Raw genomic sequence first — 18,409 nt, 5'->3', positions numbered from 1 at the left:
CTTTTTGCAGTGACTTGAAAATTCAGATCCTTGAGGTTGTGAAATTCTGGCACACACATTACTATACTTTTCTAAATGACTGTTGTCTTTGTAAAACTCCACTTTTCAGGAGAGTTATGGAGTACAAGTCATTTTAACTAGAATTTGCTATAGAATTCCATAATGGCAAGGCCACTCCTCAATTAAATCTATTTGTTGACTCAGGTCATACCTCATTCACCTTAGTAGTAAATAGAGTGAATGCTATTTATTTATTTATTTATTTGAGACATGGTTTTTCTCTGTCACCCAGGCTGGAATGCAGGGGTGTGATCATGGCTCACTGTGGCCCTGACCTCCTGGGCTCAACTGATTCTGCCACCTTGGCCTCTGGAGTAGCTGGGACTACAGGTGCACACCACCATGCCTGGCTAATTTTCAAAATTTTTTTGAAGAGATGAATTCTCCCTATTTTGTCCAGGCTGGTCTTGAACTCCTGGATCAAACAATCCTCCCCCACCTTGGCCTCTGAAAGTGCTGGGATTACGTGCATGAGCCAATGCACCCGGCCCCAAATGTAATTATTTATTTTGAAATGGAATCTCACTCTGTTGCCCTGGCTAGAGTGCAGTGGCGCGATCTTGGCTCACCGCAAACTCTGCCTCCCAGGTTCAAGCAATTATCCTGCCTCAGCCTCTTGAGTAGCTGGTACTACAGATGCACACCACATGCCCGGCTAACATTTGTATTTTTAGTACAGATGGGGTTTTGCTATATTGGCCAGGCTGTTCTCAAACTCCTGACCTCGTGATCTGCCTGCCTCAGCCTCCCAAAGTGCTAGGGTTACAGGAGTGAGCCACCACGCCTGGCCCCAGATTTATTTATTTTTGAAGAATTCTTTCATCAGTGAGAAACACTGCAACTCATTTTTATAAGTTATTATATTAAGTAAACAGAAGGACATTCACAAGAGCTAAATATACTTACTGCCCAAACACAATTATAGCGTAGCTTCTTTTCGGCAAACACAATAATTAATTCAAATTAAGCTCTTGGCGACTCTTTCCAACTTGACTCTATCACATGAAATGTTATTTTGGTGCATTCTAAAGAAGCTCAGATAAGAAAAGAAAGATGAATTATATTTTAGAATGTACTATTTTAAAGCTCTAAGCCCTTACTCTTAGTAGTTCTGTGCACAATTCTTAAATATAGAAATCAATTAATTTTTATAAATGTAGACTCCTGTGTAACCACCATACAGATCTGTATCTGTTGATCAATATCAATATGGAATATCTCCAGCACTTTAGGAGGCTGTATCAATTGTTAGTTACTCCTACTAGCCATATATAAAAGTTCCAGTGACTCTATATGCTCACAATTGCTTTGTATTGTTTTTTTATTAAACATTCTGTTGTGAATTGATAACTATTTATAGTTTTAATTTCCATTTCTCTGATGATTAATATGTTAAGCACTTATTATATGGTTATTGACCATTGGTTATTACATGGTTATTGGCAAAGTGGTAGCTCCAATAAGGTTTGAGTTTACATTACCAGTTATCTTTTATAGACATCAGTACTCAAACATTTCTTTCGGCCTTTAGTTTCTTACTATCTCTTAAGATTGTTGCCATTTATTTACTATTCTTAGGCTAGACCTAGATTTGCTAAATGTAGAAATCACTTCAAGTTTCATCCTTTAATATCTCAGAGTGTAGGAGGTGAAGTTTCAGAATGGAAAATCTTGTCTTTATGCTTGTGGTCTGACTTTTACTAGGTTTTTTCTTTTTTGAATAGGAGGCTTAGATATAATTAAATTGCCTATATTTGATGCTAATGACAAGCACACACAAAGAAACAATTTACATTGTTTTGTTTTCTCAGTATCAAATTGAGAATTTTGTGAATTAAAAAAATTTTATATATCTCAATTATATATATATAAATATATATACGTCCATTTAAGCTTTATAAATTTGTCAACTTATAAAGCCTGGAATAGGACATAGTTTTCCTTGCAGTGGTCTTGGTTTTCAGTCACATACCTTGGAGACTGGAACTTAAAATGTCAGAGAACAGGGGTTGGTATTAGAGATGGCACGTTACTTTCACTGTCATGGTTAAATGCACGTTATTAAGATTAGAATGTGTTGCTTTCTGACATAAAGAGTTCCCATAACTAAATGTATCGAAGCAGAAACTAATGGCCATTTGCCAGATAACAAGAATGAATTTTTGCATTTAGGTGTAAGTTAGAGAAGTTTTATTCTAAGTTTCCTTTTAAACTATAAGGTAATTTAATCTCACTGTATGGGAATTCTTCTTTATGACACAAGAATATCAGTCACATGCCCCTTAAAGATACCTTCATGACCATTAGCTCCCTTGATCTTAACAAGTCTGAAAAATAAGCTGTTAACATTTTTATTCCAATTTTATGGATGAAGAAAATAGAGCCCTAAAATTGTTCCATCTGGCTCGCCTATAAAGTGGCAGAGCCTGGAATAGGACACCTTTTCCCTGGCACTGGTCTTGGTTTTCAGTCACCATATCTTGGGGCTGGAATTTAAAATCCCAGAGAACAGGGATAGCTTGTTCACAGGTGCAAGAGCTTGCTCGCATGCTCTTTGTCATACATGTATATGACATATATTTATGCATATATTCATTTGGAGGATTTATATGAGATGAAATATATAGTATGAGATGTGATCATGTGCAGAATATGATGTAAGGTGAAAATTAAGAAGTGGTAGCTCCAATAAGGTTTGAGTTTACATGAGTGTCTCGGGGTTTGAGAGATCAAACTGATAAAGAAATACATACTGTTAAGAGAGAATCGATGCAAAAGTTGATATTGTTAGGTGAGTGACAAATTGTGAGCATCCCACTTGTCATGTATTGTGGCGGAGAGTGAGACAGAAGGTGAAGTTTGAATATGTACTTGTAAAATCCCCGGTACACACATTCTGCATGCCATTTCCGAAGTTTAGAGAGAATATATACATTAGCAACAAGTCTTTAAAAGCATAAGAAGAAATAGGGGAAAAGGGAAAAGAATATAACAATTTATTATTTAGCCATAATATTGTATTTATATAGACTTTTGAATTAGTTATTTGGAATTAAAGATTCCCAAATTTTAAATATCAGCTTGGTAATGTGGGGAAATGTATCGGGCATTATGTTCAATTGTAAATATCAATTTTCTTCAAGAAACTCTTTGTGCTGTCTATCTGCATTGAAAACCAGATGGAAAATCCTGCCCATTTTTTATTGTTTCCAGTGTGGCTGGTGTTTTATCAGTTGCCAAGTCATGGTCACCTGTGGCTCTGTCTTGGCAGCTATGTGTTTAACAGGCCAGACATTATGTTCACAGGAAGGGCCTCCTGAAGCATAACTAAAAAGCAAATAACTCACATGACCCAGGTTCTGATAATAAGGATTTGCTGAATACATAATTTGACGTGTTTTGCTTTGAGCAGACACACTATCCAGTGCTTTTGTTGGCATCACTGCCAAAGACTTTTGCACACAAACAATTAGTTGCAAGTCGTTTGATTTTCCACACAGGAAACCCAGCACAGAACAGCCAGTCCTCTAAAGATATATCTTCTCTTTTCCTATTGTTTTCATTCTGTTAAACTCCAGCCATTAACACATTGATGGACCCATAACGGGACAGAGGACTCCTCAGGGTGTAACACTCAAAGTCCCAAGGCTCTCTCTAAATTTAGTTGAAAGACTTTTCATAATCATCAAAGAGTGGAAGCAATAAATAGGTAAGATGCATAATTGGCTAGCTCTTCCAGAAGATTCTAAATGATGGCCCATTTTCATATATTCTTGGTAGTCTGAAATATGTCTTTCTCCTTTACAATGGTTTCTTCCATATTTTGCATTCTTATGCTAAATGTGGACTGACTTCTAACTCAGATTCTAATTAGCCCTTTAATTACAGGCAAGACTATTGAGCTGTTGGGCCTCAATCAGCCTCACCTGTAAAATGAATGGGTTGGAGAATTGAAGTCCTTTTCAGTGGTTCTTAATCTGGTCTTCAAATAGATATTGACCTAGAGAACTTAAGAACATGCTGATGCCCATGCCTTACTTCTAGAGATTCTGATTTAATGTTCTAGTTTGGTATAAAATCTGGGTAGTACACTACAATATAAGACTTCTCTGCACAGTAGAATCACCCAGTGAGTTTTAAAATACCAATGCCCAATCTGGAGTTTTCCCTAAAGGTTCTCATGTGATGGATTACAAAGTGCTACCTAGCCTGTGAGTCACTGCTCCCAAATAACATAACTTGTCATTTTACACAAAAATATAAAGGAGATACGTATTGGTACTACACAGTATATGCATATCAGAGAGCTCATACCCCTTAGGCTGATTGCATTTTGCAGCCCTGCATACTCTGAGCAAACATAGTCATTAATCCATTTCCTCAGAAAACATTTATTGACTACTCACTACTCACATTCATTGCTAAGTATTTATTATTATTATTTGTAGAGATGGGATCTTGTTATGTTGTCCAGGCTGGCCTTGAAGTCCTGGCTTCAAGTGATCCTCTTGCTTCCGCTTCCGAAAGTGCCGGGATTACAGGGGTGAGCAATCACACCCAGCCTTTACCAAGGACTCATAATCATGTTTATAACGGTGCCATTTTCACTAAAATTTTCTTGAAATGATAAAATAGAAAAATGGGTATACTTCATATTATGGTATAAAACTAAAAGTCCATTTCTAGACTAAAAGTTAATGAGTAAACCTTATTTAAAAATTAACGTGGGGCTGGGCGTGGTGGCTCACGCCTGTAATCCCAGCACTTTGGGAAGCCAAGGCGGGAGGATCACCTGAGGTCAGGAGTTCGGGAGACCAGCCTGGTCAACCTGATGAAACCCCGTCTCTACTGAAAATACAAAAACTAGCTGGGCGTGGTGGTGGGTGCCTGTAATCCCAACTACTCGGGAGGCTGAGGCAGGAGAATCACTTGAACCCGGGAGGCAGAGGTTGCAGTGAACCAACACTGCACCACTGCACTCCAGCCTGGGCAACAGAGTGAGACTTCATCTCAAAAAAAAAAAAAAAAAAAAAAAAGATTAACATGTAGGTGAGGGGACAGCAAGATGGCTGTATAGAAGTCTCCACTAATCGTCCTCCCTGCAGGAACACCAAATTTAGCAACCATCTACACACAAACAAAGCATCTTCATAAGAATCAAAAATCAGGTGCCAGCTTGGTCATGGAGGGTAGAATACCAAGTGGGCTCTTGGTGTTACTAGATCCTTGGAGTGTTGCTTTTCCAGCCAGAAACTTCTGTGACCAGTGCGCCTTTGCCCAAGTTCTGCTGAGCCCACTGGGCCCCCTCAGTCTGGCAGGATGGGCTCAGCTTTCATTACTGGCCTGGATCCCACAACTCCAAAGAGACTGGAGTGGAGTGATGAGAGGTATGTAAGCAAGTGAGTGTGAGGGTCCGACCACTGCACACAGTCAGGCATGCCGGCTGCTGTAGTGGAGTGGGCGGTTCCAGGTGTTGGTACAGGTGTTGGCTCACTATGAGGCTGCAGCCGGACCAGGCACACCGCAAGCAACTTCCATGGCTAGCACCAGGGAATGTGGTGGTGCCTGGAAGCTTGGAGACCCCAGGAACTGCAGGGCCCGAAAGGGGGACTCACAGCCCTGACTTGAGAAGCTCCCAAGTCTGGGATGCCCAAAGGGTCTCAGCTCTATTCTCCTTCCCTCTTCTCTCCTTCTCTCTTCTCTTCTTTTTGTTGCCCCCAATATGGCAAACAAGGGGTGTGTTTCAGCCTCGTATTATAGCTGTTTTAGCACTGCCATTCGGCAGGTCCTGAGTTCTTGCCCTGAGTCCAGGAAGAATGAGGTATGCAGACAAGGGGAGAATGAGTAAGACGAAGAGGAGCTTTATTGAGTGATAGAACAGTTCAGAGGAGACCTGCAGTGGGCACCTCCTTTCTGTAGGCAAGTTGTCCTGTCGAGTGTTCAGCTCTCAGCAGGAGGGCGGTTCCTCTCTGCAGCTGGTTGTCCCATCTTGTCCTCAGCTCTCAGCGCAGAGGAGACTCTGGGGTGGGCAGCTCCTTTCTGCAGCTGGTTGTCCCATCATCTCCCCATAGTCTCTCTGTCCTCTGCTTGAGTCTGGTGGAGTCTGGGGTTTTTATGGGCCTCAGAGAGGAAGAAGTGCATGCTGATTAGTCCATGGGTGGCATGGGCAGACCCAGCGAAAAGCACCACAAGTTTCCATTCCGGTCGGTGGGACTGGCGGCCTGACTCCCAGGCTTCAGGCCCTCCCTGGTTTGAAGGTGGGGCTTCAATGAGGACCAGCCCCTTCTGCCTAGGAGCCTGTCTGCCTCCTGCTGCTTGTCCATGGTGCCCAGGCTGTTCATACCAAGGCGTGCCTGCAGGTCAGTGCCAGGCTGTCCTCAGTCCCTCCTTGGAACTCCCTCCCCTGCTTGTTGGCACCCAAAGTCTGTAGGGAGGCTGACATCAGGGAGAAGCCAGGCACTGGAAGCAGGCACTTCTAAGCATGTGGTGGGGCAGGGGACCGTCCCAGGTCCCTGAGAGTGCAGAGATGCCTGAGTCCATAGCTCTAGCAGGGAGGCTGCAGATGTACCTGGGAGCTCCCACCCCACCTACAGGAGTGGGGCCCCCACTTGTCCCTGGCTCCCACTGGCTCTGTACAGCATGCAGCCCTGGCTGTACCTCCTTGCAGCCCAGGGTGGGGACTTCAGGTCCTAGCTGGGCCCCTCTCTGCCTGCTTCTTTATGCCCAACTGCACTGCTCTCCCAACAGTAGGAGGCTTAGTTTGGACCCATTGCAGTGGCCCCTAGAGAGGTGGGCTCCAGGGGGCTCCCAGGGGCAGCCCTGGGGATTGTCTGCCTCCTTCCTGTGCCCTCCCCACAGTGGTGGAGGGTAAGAGTGGTGACACAGGTCCAGGGTCTAAAGTGGTGGAGGCTTCACGCCTGGGAGTGAATCTCCGCCATGTGAGGGTAGGGGTGGTGCAGTTGGCTGCCTCAGGGATGCGGGGCACAGGGGTCACAGGGCACAGCCACCACTGCCACTCCCACAACTACTTCTGCCACTGCTCCTGGTCGAATGGCAGTGGCCACTCTGGATGGCTCACTGCTGCCATTATTGGGGTCCTCAATTTCAGGCCTTGGCTCTTGGATGGCATTGTGCTGGGCCAGTGGGAAGCCACTGCTCTGAAGGGTGAGTTCCAAGCCTGTTCAGGTGAGTTCCAGCATCACCACAAGTTGACTGACGAGCCCTTTAGCCTTAAGTGAACATCAGCAGTAGCCTGGCAGTACCCGCTGTGAGTCTGTGGTGGGAGATGCTTCTCTGACTGTGGAAAGGGGAGGAAGACTGGGAAGGACATTGTCTTGTGGTTTGAGTGCCAGCTTAGCAGTACAATACAACATCAGATAGATTTCCAAGGTTTTTGCCTCCAATCCCTGGCTCCCAGACAACATTCTGTACCTACCTGGGGTCTGGAGGAACTCATTGCCCTGATGGGAAGGATGCAAGTCTGTCTGGCTTTGCCATTTGGTGATCGCAGAGCCCTAGGGCCTTGAGTGAACGTAGACGGTAGTCAAGTGATGGTTACAGTGGGCTTTGGGTGAGAACCAGTGCTGGTCTCAGTTCTGACACAGCACAGTCCCAGTGGTGGTGGTCACAGGAGTGCTCGTGGCACCCTACCCGCAGCTCAGGTGACTCGGCACAGAGAGAGTGAGACTCCATTTGTTTGGGAGAAAGTAAGGGAAGAGAACAAGAGTCTCTACATTGTAATCCAGAAAATTCTTGTCCAAGACTACCAAGGCAGTACCTCCATGGGTCTGCAAGAACCACAGGATTACTGGGCTCAGGATGCCTGTGAATGCAGACACAGCTTGTATTACAACATCCAAGTCCTTTCAAATACCTGAAAAGCCTTCCCAAGGAAGGCAGGTACAAACAAGCCCAGACTGCAAAGACTGCAATAAATGCCTAATTCTACAATGCCTAGACACCAGCGAATATCTACAAGCGTTAAGACCATCCAGGAAAACATGACCTCATCATCGAACTAAATACACCAGGGAGCAATCCTGGAGACACAGAGGTATGTGACCTTTCAGATAGCTAATTCCAAATAGCTGTTTTGAAGAAACTCAAAGAAGTTCGAGTGGGTAAATAGTAATAGAATGAAGACAGAGGAATTTTGACAGGTGATCTTGAATAATAAGATTATCCTTAATAGATTTCTTTGTTAATCACAAGGGAAAAACTCTTAAAATTCATTAGAAACTTCTAAAGGGGGAGGAATTGAACATTGTTTTAGACAGCTTTAATTAGATTAGGTGTCTTTGGAATAGCCCTGTTGAAAATAATTATGGGTGACCTCCCATCAAAGCTAAGTCTTTAAGAACAAAAGATTTCTGGGAAGCAAAATATTTTAAGGGATTAGTGATTTGGTTTATAAGATCTACTTGGACTTAATGAGTTCATATTTTTTGGGTGGTGTTAGTCGGGTCAGTGGGTTTCATTCCTGAGAAAAATCTGCTGTGAGGCAACAGAGCGATGACAATGAGGGCTTAAATACCACATGAGCTTGTAAAGACTCTAAATGTCACCCAGTACAATGTGTTGAAACACGATAACTGGAAGATTCCAAAGGCTAAGACTTTACATAAAGCTTTTAATGTCAGGAAGTAATATATTATAAAATGTCATTATTTCATTTTACAAATGAGACAAATACAGAGTAATTGTAATAAAATATTCTTCTCTTCAAAATAACATACATTTCAATATTGTTCATATCCGTTAAAAGAGGTTCAATTTCACTTAATACCCAAATGGGTCTTTAAAAACAACATATACTAATTCTCTTTCTTTATTTTTTAATCATGCTCCTAGCTAATAATATTAATAGGAAATAACTTACTCTATAGTAGGAAACTTGTGCCATATGTGAATAAAAGTTTCAGAACTTTAAAAAACTTCTAAAAAATAGAGAATATTCTGTGAATATGTAATGATCGAAGGTATTGTAGGGGGTAAAGGGATATTTCCGTAGCCAGTATGGGGGTGGAGGGGGGTATAACATACACAGCTCATTAATAAAAGGATTTTTTTCACTGCGTAATAACACATATAGGAAAACTTTTAAAAATTCATTACATTAACTTGTTAAAATTCATTATATTAACTTGTTAAAATTTCATTTGTACATTTGCAATATGAACATAATGCAAAATAATGAAATATTCTGTATGAACACTTTATAGAATTATTATTGTTTCCTATTGCATAGGTACTGTTCAAGGAGTGTAAGTATACCATTTTAATCTTTACAGGGCTGTTTTTACTATATTAATATACATAGAATTGTCTGGTGACAAATTCAACACTTATGATAGTATCATAGTACTATAGCTTCTTTCAGAAATAATGCTAACTCCTCAATCCACAGAGCTCTTCTAGGGTTTACTGTTTTGAATTACTTCACAGAAATGTCTTCCAAATTGATAAATATTGTGATATTCATAGAGTCGGTTGGTCTTCTGGGCTTTCACTGATACAGATCTCACAACTGGAATTACTCTGGCCCAAACTCACCTTTGTCTAGCTCCACTGCAGGAGCTTCTTATGGAAAACATGAATGAAGACTGTTAGGTAGAAAGTGTAGCAATTAAAATGTATTCTTTATTTTAAAATGTTTTTATTAATATCTTTAGAGAGGTAGTTGAGGCATGGGGCAATCTCATCTGAGAAATGAAATAAGAAGGCAATCTAGCAGGTCTTGCTGGCATGATAGCTCCAAGTCTGCTTTCAGGGAATCTCCAGTACTATGATCTTCTCAACCTCCTCATTCCCTTAAGATTTGATAGTGACATCCTGGACAACATATCTCTCCATACATTGCTTCAGTTCAGTGGCAATAAAGGGCAGCCATCATCTGAAAGAAAAGTGCCTGGAATTATGGACATTCAAATGTCTATTACAAAACTTTGTTACAATAGATGTGTGAGATGAAGCAAAGTTCACAGGAGCCATTTTGAGATGGGCCTATTATGATAAGAAAGTTTTTTTCCTTAGAGCATTGTACAAAATCAGTATGAGCTTTTGACCAAAATACTCTTGCCCAATGGATATTATATTCCATTATTATGGCATGAATAATAATGAGTCATTATATATAGATACTTTCTAATCTCTTTTTGTAAAGAATTGTTTACTATGCTGATTAAAAATGACCAAGAAAATGATACCAGTAACTTCTTATTATAAAAAAGACTTCATCTCTTTTGGATACAGTAACATCCGGTTAATAGACTGACTTCTTAGGTCAAATGTCTCTATTGCCTAGTCTACAAACATATTAAGACTCTGTCCACATAGATCCTACACTTTTGCTTATAATACCATCAATTGAAATTAGTGGTTCAATAATTTGTTGAGACAATATTTCCATTGTAATGGCACAGTGAAATCTAGCATCCACATGGGTGGATTATGGTTGAAGCAAAAATCCCTAGAGGAGGGTGGACTGGATTGATGATCTGATTCAACGTCCTCTTTTATGCTCCATAGAAGGCATCAGACTTGGATGGTGATATAGGGTGCAAAATGGAGACCAATAGGAAATGATGCTTTGCCTCCTCACACAATAAAGAAGAAAAGTGAACCCAAATAATAAAAATGCAAAGTGTCAAAACTATGTGCCATTTATTGCTACTAATAGGGTTTTAGGCCATTTATCTTCTTACATTTTGATATTCTTGAGAGCAGACAGAAGTCTTGAAGCACATAAACTGATATTTGATGAAACCAATTCACTGAACTTGAGAACCAGTAGAAAAACATGCAGATAGAAAAACATACAGATGAAAAATTACTTAACGTAGCTCAAAAAGTATTATTTTTGAAGCAGATGGTGGCACAAAATAGAATTTCTCCCTAGACTCTTGATTCTGCTTATAGAATTTAACCAGAGAATACAGACTAATAGTTCTGGTGCTAACTTTCAGTAATTTGAGAGATTCCTTAGAGGCAACTTTGTAGAGCATCTTTGTACCTAGATTCAGGGTTTTAAACCTCGATTTGAAAGTGATTACTTATGAGATTCAATGCAAAATTCTAATCACTCAGGAAGTTGTAGCAGTAAATATTATTATATATTTGGATTCCACCCCAAAAAAATAAGAGATGTAATATGTAACTGGTCATGTTTTATCTACATAGAATTCATTCCATGAAGATGATCTTCTGATATGCAACTCTTTAATATGCATCCAATTCTGGAATGGAGGTTATGCCACTTCTGGAGATGAAGCTGTACTCCTCTGTTGCTTACCAACTCTAGTACTACAAACAATTATTTAACTAACATTATGCCCTTTAGTCCAAGTGCTGAATTTCTTTTTGGTGAATATTTCATTCTAGTTACTAGATAATGTTGTGTTGATATCTGCAGAGTCCACAAAACACTGGCCAAAAGTTTTCCAGTGAAACAACAAAATAGGATCATTCCATCTGGGTATCAGGGCCTCTTGAAGGTTGTTAAGAGATCTAGGTCTCTTTCACATTCTAAGACTATCAGCTATGACAAAACAAGTTTATAAAAATTGTGTGTTATTTTAAATATTATAAATTTGTCAAGGTGTAAAAGGGTATAGAAAAATAACTTTAACTTAATTTCTATTTTGAGATCTTGTTTATTTTCAATGGCAGAAAACATGGTCTTAGTCAATATTTTTATGTTTCAATTATTTTATACACTTGGATGTGCAAAATACAACTTTTACTTTCCTAGAACTCAAATGAAGTCCTATTGCAAGGTTCTATTCTACATTTTGGCAGAAAATTTAGTCACTTCCAATACATGTTATAATGGTATCTCATTCCTTGCTGTGGGGAGAGATATCCGTTCTCTGGTTCTCAGCCTCTGTCAATATGGGCAGAAGATATATGTTCAGTTTTCTGTCTTGTTCTTTGGTACCAGCCCCCTTCAAGTTGGCATCTGCTCAGATGTACTTATTTTTACCTGGGCTTCAGATTACAATCAGTTCTATTTTTTTAAAAAACATTTTTTCTGAGTTGTGATCATGAGATTTCTTGGAATCCATTGACCTTGTCTTCTCCATGGTAACACATGAAAAGTTCAGCTAATTACCCTTCTATTTGAGGCCACAGAAGATTCTGGGCTGCCTTGGGCCATCCCTGACCATATTTCTTTTCACCAATTTCTACACTATCACTTTTACTCCATTGTAGTATTTGAAACATTTTTTGAAGTATCACTTCCCAGGTTTCCAGAAATCAACCTAAATGCTCTTCTACAGTGCACTAAAGAAGAGGTGGTACACATACACCATGGAATACTATACAGTCATAAGAACGAACGAAATCATGTTCTTTGCATCAACATGGATACAATTAACACAATATTTTCTTCTTATTGCCAATAACTGGACTTATTCTCCATGTTAATTTTATTAATAAACCACCATTAAAACATTATAATTTTATTCTTAATATATAATATATGTATATTATATTATTATAATTAATTAATATAAATACATTAATAATATGTATCTTTTCCATATTAATAATATATATTATTTCAAAACTTGTTTCCTGAATTAATTATTTTAAAACAGCGCTCCATTAGACAGTAAGCACCTTATGGACAGAGACTATTTTATTTATTTTTATTTCCCCTTCACTTCTTACAGCACCTAACGTGTAATAACAAACAGCACTTAAATGTTTGCTGGAAAAACAAGTGATAGAAATGTAAGGGAAACAGATCGGAAGGCATGTAGCGTCCACCTCAAAGCGTGTGTACTATACTAAGGAAAACGGTTGATGATGTGATAAGCAGACTTGTCTGAAAGTGTCCTGGGAGCTCATTCTGTGGTTGGTAAAACCATGTTCTAGTGTTTCATATTTAGTTGTTTCTAATCTGCTATTATAAATAGCGTCTAAAAAACATCCTGATAATTAAATATTTGTGCATTCTTCTAATTCTTTGAATAAATTTCTAGATTTGGAACAATAGGTCAAAGTATGAACAATTGTATGCTCTGTGCATATTACGTTGCTCCAGAAATTTTATACATATTTAAACTTTCACAGGTTACAATTATGTTAACAGTTAAGGTTAAGTGACCCTGTATGTTGGCATTCTTCTTGACAGAGGAAGAGCTGCTTTCCTTAGAATTCAGTGGAATAATTTGTAAGATAATCATTCATACAGTACTGATTATTATGATTCTTACATTAATCTAGACCTGGAAGGGCCAGGTGCAGTGGCTTATACCTGTAGTCCCAACACTTTGAGAGACAAAGGTGGGCAGATTACTTGAGGTCAGGAGTTCGAGACCAGCCTGGCCAACATGGTGAAATTCTGTCTCTACTAAAATATGAAAATTAGCGGGGTGTGGTGGCGTATGCCTGTAATCCCAGCTACTTGGGAGGCTGAGGCAGATGAGTTGCTTGAATCTGAGAGGTGCAGGCTGCAGTGAGCTGACATACACCACTGCATCCAGCCTGGGTGACAGAGTGAGACTCTGTCTCAAAAAATAAATAAGTAAGTAAATAACCTAGATCTGGGAAACTGTTTTGGGAAGGCCTATGTACTATGTAAAGAGAGAGAGGTTTGTTTCTGTCTCTGTATTTCCCAAGAAAATGCAAAATATTATTAATGCTATTTAGGTGAAACATATATGACTCATATATACGTATATAACTCATAAGTGTATATAACTTCAGTCCATACTTTCAGCTTCCTGACGTTATCTAGAAACTTACATCTATAATCACAAAGACGTTCTGACGATTGCAGGAATAGTTCTCCTCTGTGCTTCTGCTCAGATCGTTTATAACTCCTTGAATGCTCTTACCTGAGTTAATTCAAATCCATTTCCACGGTAAAGCCTTCCAAGACCCTCTCCTCCAACTCCTCAGACTCAGCTCTCTTTACTTCCCATAGTAACAGTCTTATACCTAATTGAATATTGATTTTCAAAGTGTCTCCATAGCTAGATTGTGATTTTACCAAGGAAAACAGATGATAAATTATTAATCTTTATATTCATTAACACTGTCTAGCCCAGAGTTTTGCACATAGTAAATGTTCAATAAGTGTTAACTGAATTGAAATGACATATATTGAGGAGATAATAGTATCTGTCAGGCCAAATCCATCCCTTTGGGTTTCTATCTGTCATGCCACAGGACTTGGAAAATAATTTCGTATTGTAACATGCATGGACTAAGAAACAGACTTTACAGGGTCAGGCGCGGTGACTCAAGCCTGTAATCCCAGCACTTTGGGAGGCCAAGGCAGGAAGATCATGAGGTCAGGAGATTGAGACCATCCTGGCTAACACAGTGAAACCCCGTCTCTACTAAAACTACAAAAAAATTAGCCGGGCAATGTGGTGGGCACCTGTAGTCCCAGCTACTCAGGGGGCTGAGGCAGGACAATGGCGTGAACCCGGGAGGTGAAGCTTGCAGTGAGCCGATATCGCGTCACTGCACTCCAGGCTAGGCGACAGAGCGAGACTCTGTCACACACACACAAAAATAATAAAAATAAAAAAAGAAACAGGCTCTACAGGGGACAGGGAAATTTTACACAGAGTAAGGAAAGCATGAGTCGGCATGAATTTCCCTGATTTTCCCATCATGCTGTTGAAAGGCATGCAGAGGATGGGGCTGAGCTGTGGTCGCAGCTGTGTGGGTGTCTGTGCCGGTGGACAGACCTCGTTCGCCCTCACTTCAGTTGCTCTCACTTTTTACAGTGCAATCCTGAGAACCACCTTATTTCTGGGAGGATACATGGGTGACTCAGTACCAGGCAGTCTGGATTTGGGGTACCAGCTGCCAACAAGTTATCTGGGAATGCCAGCTGCATAGTACCAGGAGACTTTGGGCCAGTAGGATGTTATGGTTCCCCATGCTGGAAGAAGAAAGACACTGGTCCTTTGGGAAAGTGAGTTTAGTTGCAGCCTTCCACCTGGGGTATGGAGAGAAATACCTCTTTCCCTTTTCCACCATCCAAAAAGTTCCTGGTACAGGTCACACAGAACAGGCTCCCAGGTCACTTTCAGACAAGTCTGTTTATTGCACCATCAACCTTTTTCCTTAGTGTAGTATATACCCTTCGAGAGACGCACTAAATTACCTTCCTATCTGTTTCCCTTATACTTCTATGACTTGTTTTTCCAGCAAACATTTAAGTGCTATTTACTATTACCTGTTAGGTACTATGAGAAGTGAAGGGGAAGTAAAAATAAATAACAGTTTCTGTCCGTAAAATGCTTACTGTCCAATAGAACTCTGTTTTAAAATGATTAATTCAGGAAGCAAGTTTTGAAATTACATATATACACACACACACACACACACACATATATATATATACACACACAAGCATATATATATGGGATAAACTTTAATTTTAATGGTAGTTTATTAATAAAATTAACATGGAGAATAAGTCCAGTTATTGGCAATAAGATGGAAATACTGTAAGTGTTAATTGTGCAAAACATCAATCTCTATGAATATAATCCATCTTTATTGACGTTTTTCTTAAATTTGTCTTCCATTTCCACACTGAACTCATGCCCTCTACCTGGGGAGCATCTATATATATAGAGAGAGAGCTTCTATATAGAGAGTTATATGGATATATAGTCATTTTTGAAATAAATACAAAATCTTAAAGTGTATGTTTACTCATAATCATGTAATTGTTTCCCTGGATTAAAATAAATAAGATGCATAAAGACAAACTATTTATAGCAATAAAACTTGGTATATTAAGATAAATTCCAGTGATGAGCTTTTACCATAATATTGATGAAACACATCCATAGTCCTGATGCTGCAGTTCTACTGAGCACCTATCTAGTGCCCATCTCAGCTGCTCAGCTGTTTTTCCAAAGCTGTGGCAGATTGAGGTAAAGGGCTCCACATCTTCCACCCTTGGAGCTATCCTTCAAAAGCTAACCTTACTCAAGAGCTAACCTTACCCCTGATGTACTCTGTGTAGCACAAATTAACCCTTTTCTCTGGAATGCAACAGATTATTCCTAAGGTGGATTTGCCAAAGAACATGAAAAAAATTGCTAAGATACAGTTTGAGGACAAACAGCAATAATCAACATGTGAATTCTGATGGTTAGGATACAGAGGATAGGTTTACAACCACAGTCAGCAGATTTAGTACTTTACTATTTGTGTAAAACACTCAGCTTTTATGACCTTGTACTTTCCACCTTCTCTCCAAGGAGGAAAGAGATGTCCTATTTTGAGACTGGCCCTAGTACCGCCACCCAACTTCCTTGTATTTTCAGATAACTTTTTTTTTTTTTGATATATACTTTAAGTTCTAGGGTACATGTGCACAATGTGCAGGTTTGTTACATATGTATACTTGTGCCATGTTGGTGTGCTGCACCCATCAACTCGTCATTTACATTAGGTATAACTCCCAATGCCATCCCTCCCCCTTCCCCCCTCCCCATAATAGGCCCCGGTGTGTGATGTTCCCTTTCCAGAGTCCAAGCGATCTCATTGTTCAATTCCCACCTATGAGTGAGAACATGCGGTGTTTGGTTTTCTGTTCTTGCGATGGTTTGCTGAGAATGATGGTTTCCAGCTGCATCCATGTCCCTACAAAGGACACAAACTCATCCTTTTTTATGGCTGCATAGTATTCCATGGTGTATATGTGCCACATTTTCTTAATCCCATCTGTCACTGATGGACATTTGGGTTGATTCCAAGTCTTTGCTATTGTGAATAGTGCCGCAATAAACATACGTGTGCATGTGTCTTTATAGCAACATGATTTATAATCCTTTGGGTATATACCCAGTAATGGGATGGCTGGGTCATATGGTATTTCTAGTTCTAGATCCTTGAGGAATCGCCATACTGTTTCCCACAATGGTTGAACTAGTTTACAATCCCACCAACAATGTAAAAGTGTTCGTATTTCTCCACATCCTCTCCAGCACCTGTTGTTTCCTGACTTTTTAATGATTGCCATTCTAACTGGTGTGAGATGGTATCTCATTGTGGCTTTGATTTGCGTTTCTCTGATGGCCAGTGATGATGAGCATTTTTTCATGTGCCTGTTGGCTGTATGCTTGTCTTCTTTTGAGAAATATCTGTTCATATCCTTTGCCCACTTTTTGATGGGGTTGTTTGTTTTTTTCTTGTAAATTTGTTTGAGTTCTTTGTAGGTTCTGGATATTAGCCCTTTGTCAGATGAGTAGATTGCAAAAATTTTCTCCCATTCTGTAGGTTGCCTGTTCATTCTGATGGTAGTTTCTTTTGCTGTGCAGAAGCTCTTTAGTTTAATTAGATCCCATTTGTCAATTTTGGCTTTTGTTGCCATTGCTTTTGGTGTTTTAGACGTGAAGTCCTTGCCCATGCCTATGTCCTGAATGGTATTACCTAGGTTTTCTTCTAGGGTTTTTATGGTTTTAGGTCTAACATGTAAATCTTTAATCCATCTTTAATTAATTTTTGGTTAAGGAGTAAGGAAAGGATCCAGTTTCAGCTTTCTACTTATGGCTAGCCAATTTTCCCAGCACCTTTCCCCATTTCTTGTTTTTGTCAGGTTTGTCAAAGATCAGATGGCTGTAGATGTGTGGTATTATTTCTGAGGGCTCTGTTCTGGTCCATTGGTCTGTATCTCTGTTTTGGTACCAGTACCATGCTGTTTTGGTTACTGTAGCCTTCTAGTATAGTTTGAAGTCAGGTAGCGTTATGCCTCCAGCTTTGTTCTTTTGACTTAGGATTGTCTTGGCAATGCGGGGTCTTTTTTGGTTCCATATGAATTTTAAAGCAGTTTTTTTCCAATTCTGTGAAGAAAGTCATTGGTAGCTTGATGGGAATGGCATTGAATCTATAAATTACCTTGGGCAGTATGGCCATTTTCACGATATTGATTCTTCCTATCCATGAGCATGGTATGTTCTTCCATTTGTTTGTGTCCTCTTTTATTTCACTGAGCAGTGGTTTATAGTTCTCCTTGAAGAGGTCGTTTACATCCCTTGTAAGTTGGATTCCTAGGTATTTGATTCTCTTTGAAGCAATTGTAAATGGAAGTTCATTCATGATTTGGCTCTCTGTTTGTCTGTTACTGGTGTATAAGAATGCTTGTGATTTTTGCAGATTAATTTTGTATTCTGAGACTTTGTTGATTGAAATACATAGTCTACTGTTCTCATAAATCTCCATAGTGTGTGTGAAAGAATCTGGCATAATAGGGGATAATGCAGAGCTGGTATCTTTGATACATTCTAATTCCTTTTACCCAGAGTATTTCTGTAAATGTTAGAGAATGAAGAATATATTGTTCTGATAGTAGGAAAGTTTGTAGTTG

This window comes from Theropithecus gelada, chromosome 3 (genome assembly GCF_003255815.1).
Source record: "Theropithecus gelada isolate Dixy chromosome 3, Tgel_1.0, whole genome shotgun sequence".
NCBI lineage: Eukaryota > Metazoa > Chordata > Mammalia > Primates > Cercopithecidae > Theropithecus > Theropithecus gelada.
The sequence above is the reverse complement of the archived record's forward strand: the minus strand, read 5'-3'. Positions refer to the sequence as shown.